A 5,000-nucleotide genomic window follows, 5' to 3' on the forward strand; every position below is an offset into this window, starting at 1 on the left:
AGAGAGAGAGAGAGAGAGAGAGAGAGAGAGAGAGAGAGAGAGAGAGAGGGGGGGGGTGGAGTGGAAATAATAGAAGAGATTAGACAAGCTCGGCAGTCTGTAGGGGCTGGATTTTATATAATGTGCGAAGACCTATACAGTAGACTTTCATGGGGATTTGGCGATTAGTAGAGGTACATGAGGATTTCTTTACAGATATCGCTGGGTGGCTGCCAGGTAGAAGCGAGGGAAATCTTTATTGATGGCTGGTATAGGCGGGGAAGATGGGAAGATGGAGAGAAATAAAATAACTGGTAAGACCTAAGGAAAAAAAACTTGCAGATCGACAAAGAGAAGAATTGGTGAAAACAACTAGGAAAATGAAAGTGGGCGAATTGGACAACGCGTTTAATACAAGAATCACATGTGTTCGGATGCAAAAATAAACCATGTCCATTTCTTGTTCAGAAAATATTTGATGTACCGACTTTTGCCTGGTTTTACTATTATGATAATCTTACTGGTTTCCTTTTACGGTCCAAACTTAATTACCAACTATTCCAACCTAAGATCGATTTCGCACTCAGCACCATTCACATCAAACTTTGTGATCACGAAAAGTCTCCCTGGTTCAGCACGAAGTGACTTATGGTGTGAACGGCCACGGTGTCCTTACCCTGCAAATTTAAAGTTTTTGAAATTCCCATACTTGCTTCCACCGGATACCAAAACGGTCGTTTCGAGTGTCTACCGCGCTTCGCTTCGGATGGACATTAATTATATTTAATTGAGAGTTTGTTCCTGTACTGTACACCTGTATCCTCTCGATCAGTCAGGGATGACCAGGCGTTCCCCCGTGTGACCTGACTCCACGCATTAATTGCCCCCAAAATCCCCAGAGGATAAGGTCCTACCGGCAATTAGCCGAAAATTTGCGCACAGCCAGCCGTTCGGAGCACGGCCGTCACGCCAAACACACCCGCACACTGCAAGGATTCCCATCAACCAGCGCCTGCAACCACCTCCCGAAACGCGGAGGACGCGGCCCCCTCCCCTGTCCGCCTTTGGCGCGCAAAAGAGGAAGGGCCTGGCGGTGACAGGAGAGTCCTCACGTGGCGCCGCCGCCGCGTCCCCGACAGCCTCTCCTCGCCGGCGCGGAACTCAAACACCGTTTCTCCCTTTGTGCACTTACCTACGCTTTAATTCCCGCGGTGGGCTTCAGATTACAGTCTGTCTCTCGCTTCTAAATCCGCACTATGCCTAAATTCACTGATATATTCACACTATTCGATATATTAATTGAACACACACCAGACACAGTGAACGAAACCTTCCACGGGCACTGCTCGTTGAGAACTGACGGCTGTTCTTCGTGCGAGCCGCACTCCCTCGCGGCCGCGCTCTTACCTCGCCTCCCCGCGCCTCCCCCAAAGCCCAACTCTCATTTTCCCCCAATTTGGGGACTAGATAACTTCTCCAGGACCAATGAAAATGATCTCATAAGCTCTCCATCGCATCGGCGAGAGTCAGTATGGAGAAAACGATCGTTAGTCTTCAAAGACGTAGTTTTGGCTCTAACTGTTTGAAACTATGACCTCAAACAACACAAAGAGATGTAAACGCCCATCTTTTCAGGGAAAGAAATATAAACTGTTTAATGGCTGGTGACGTCACATGAAGTCTGAAAGGGCAGAGGAGGACTCACCCTACAACCCAACCGGCGAACAGTGAACATGTGGTTTCAGCCGGCCTCTTTGGCGATTTTCAACGAGCGTGCATGAGTGTGTACAGCGGGCGTGCGTGTATCCTTCGCTTTCCCCCCAGTCTTTAGCCCACGCCTTTTTGAGGATTATACAGAAATCGCCCTAGCCTCTCTAGTCGACGAAGCGCTCTCGTACATAGTAATTACCGCAAAGCAACGAATATTCAGCCTAAAAGTGGAAGGAAGTCGGTGGTGTGGTGGCGGGAGCGGCCGGCCATCCACCTGAAGCGTCGTGGCCCGAGGCGCATCCGTCGACCGAGCCGCCCGCCCGCCTCACAGCCTTTGTTACTCGCCAGTTACTAATCAATCCGAACGGGGGGAGACCGGCCGTGGATTAGCGGATCTTCTCAAATAAACCGGGTAGATCAGCTGATAGCGCGGGCACGTGGCATGGTCACAAAACGGCTTGTTTCACATGAGGGGGCGGGAGGTGGGGGAGGGGGGTTGTGGGATCAAAGGATGATGAAATGAAAATGTTGATTTGCATATCGATAATATCACGGTTTTCAGGGTGGATCAAGTGATTATGGGGGAATATGATGTGTATTGAGACGCTTGTCGTTAACGGAGGGAAACTGAAAAAAAAATGAAAAACTGCAAAATTCTCTCTCCGATGATCAGCCATGGGGAATAAAGAGTGCAATAGTGGTGTTTGCCTTAATACGCACAAAATATATTTATCGCATATAAATTCAAATACACAATTTTAAAAAAGTATAACATAATCATAAATAAAATTTCATCGGAAAGTTCAACTTCCAGTCGATTTATAAACTCCTGTTATCCCTCATGATTAGGCAGAGTTGCCAATGCAAGGATTTGTGATTAGTTACCCATAAACTATCTCATTCAACCAACATAAAGTTATCAGGTAATCGTGTTTTTTACCCATTAGATTAATGCCACCACTACTAGTACTAGTACTACTTCTTCTTCTTCTTCTTCTTCTTCTTCTTCTTCTTCTACTACTACTACTACTACAACTACTACTACTACTACTACTACTACTACTACTACTACTACTACTACTACTACTACTACTACTACTACTACTACCAAACACCTACTATTATCACTACTACTACGATTCCTATTATTATTATTATTATTATTATTATTATTATTATTATTATTATTATTATTATTATTATTATTATTATTATTATTATTATTACTGCTGCTACTACTACTATTTTTACTACAACTTCCACCACCACCTCTTACTACTATTACTACTACTACTGCTACGATTACTACCATTAATACAACTAATTCTACTACTGCTACTACTGTTACTATTACTATCATGACTACTACTATACTGTTCCTTTTATACTATTTCTTCCACTACTACTACTACCACCACTTTTATTAACACTAAAACCACCATCACCACCACCAGCACTATCATCACCATCACCACACCACTATCACCACCACCACCACTACCATCACCACCACTACCATCACCACCACCACTATCACCACCAGTATCACCACCACCACCAGTATCACCACCACCACTACTATCACCACCACTATCACCACCACTATCACCACCACCGCTACCATCACCACCACCACCACTTTTTACCTAATACTGCTACTTGTGTTAACGATTTGAAAACACACTACAAATTATTACGGGGAGTATGAAAGGTATAATCTGTTTTTATGTGACTTGTTAACAACACATATAAATGTTATATATCACTTATTCTGTTTACGTCACAACACACTTTTCGTTTGCATCTAACCTTTCAGAAGACTTTTTATAAGCCATTGGTTGCTTTAGGGAGAATATTACAGATGTTATTTTCCAACATACGTATCTTAACCCATAATTTGTCCACGACCCACACAGGTTGTTTGCGCGGACAAAAACAGCAATAACTTGTTTTCATAAAAATCACCGAAAACTCGTTTGTTAGCGAAGACGTGAAGTGTGAAACAAGCGTCTCTGATTCTCCTCTAAAAGAATTGCCTGATACCCATTTTCGCAAGAGTTTCGGTTAAAAAGAAAAAGGAAGAAAATCAGAAAAAAATCTATTCATAGCTCACAGGGAAATCGGCCTTTGCTCGTTGAACCAAACCCTAACTCTTCCGCAGAAGCTTCGCTCAAAAAAATATCATACGCGAGGGAATTGCTTCTATTTATAACTTGTTCGTGCGAGAAACATCTTTAATCCGATTATGACGGAACTACATTCATCCCCAGCTTTCCCATTTCTCCTCTTGCGGTTGTAAATTGTTTAATAATGAATTATCACTGCTCTAAGGAGTTTTGGATTTGAAGACGAGATGAAAAGATTTTTTTTTCTTTTTTTTTACACCTTTGAACGACTGAAAGATAAAACTCTAGTGGTACGGTAAAAATGTATAGTTGAGTGTTTCATTGATAAATAAAGCAAAGAGAATTTTTTAGGATTAACAGAAAAAAACGGTTATCACATGAACATTACCGGTAACCGAAATCTCAAAGGTGATTGTGGATTAATCGGAACTTCTGAAACGTCAGGATATTATGTGAAACATTTTGATGTTTATTGTGCTAGTTTTATGCCAAAATGGTAATTGAATTGGCGAGAGATACCGATGAAATTTATGGTTTTAGCGTTAACCAAAACGATAAAGGTACCACGAGCGTATATGAAAACGTATTGCTCATGTTCAAAATCTAATTAGCAATATGGAATACGTAAACCACAAAACATGTCAATCTCTATGTTCTGAGGACATTAGATAACAAAATATCCCGAGTCTCCAGAGAGAGAGAAAAAAAAGACGGAAAAGGGACCCTCTAACATCACATTACTCGCCATGAGCGGCCGGGATTCACTGCGTGCATTGCCATTTCAGTGTTAAAGGTGACGATGCACGCCCGCGCTCACAATACACGTTGACTGCGCTGGAGCATTATGAGGTTCTCTTGTGGAGGTTCGGTTCCTGTTAGAAGTACTTTCTTTGTTGTTGGTCGTCCTCTTGTTCTTGATTATAATGGTGATTAGTTCATATTAATCATGATTTCGGAAATGACCACGGGAAGAGGAATAGCGGTTGTGTGTTTGTATTTTATGTAATATGGTAATGGTGAATATTCAAGGAGGGAAATTGTTGTTCTCGACAACAATTACAACATGAAAACGGTAAAAGTGAAGCACGATGGTATGTACCCAGGAGGGGTGATCGGTACGTTTTGGGTACAGAACCTTATTAACAAGGAACACGTATATAGGTTCCCTTCATAAAAAAACAAAAA

At 42.4% G+C, this 5,000-nt stretch overlaps 1 protein-coding gene across 4 annotated transcripts in view; it reads right to left on the minus strand.

Annotated features, from left to right (window-relative positions):
* The window catches only part of LOC119580250 (fibrous sheath CABYR-binding protein-like), a 135,991-nt gene extending 134,636 nt beyond the window's left edge, over positions 1-1,355 (minus strand). For 2 of the 4 annotated variants that reach the window (XM_037928284.1, XM_037928283.1), the window contains exon 1: positions 1,172-1,354. The gene's annotated coding sequence lies outside the window, so the exon portion shown is untranslated. Of the gene's footprint in view, positions 1-1,171 lie in introns of all 4 variants that reach the window. The other 2 variants (XM_037928294.1, XM_037928293.1) reach the window with 2 other exon arrangements.
* Between the last annotated feature and the right edge of the window lie 3,645 nt (positions 1,356-5,000).

This window comes from Penaeus monodon, chromosome 13, assembly GCF_015228065.2.
Source record: "Penaeus monodon isolate SGIC_2016 chromosome 13, NSTDA_Pmon_1, whole genome shotgun sequence".
Classification (NCBI taxonomy): domain Eukaryota; kingdom Metazoa; phylum Arthropoda; class Malacostraca; order Decapoda; family Penaeidae; genus Penaeus; species Penaeus monodon.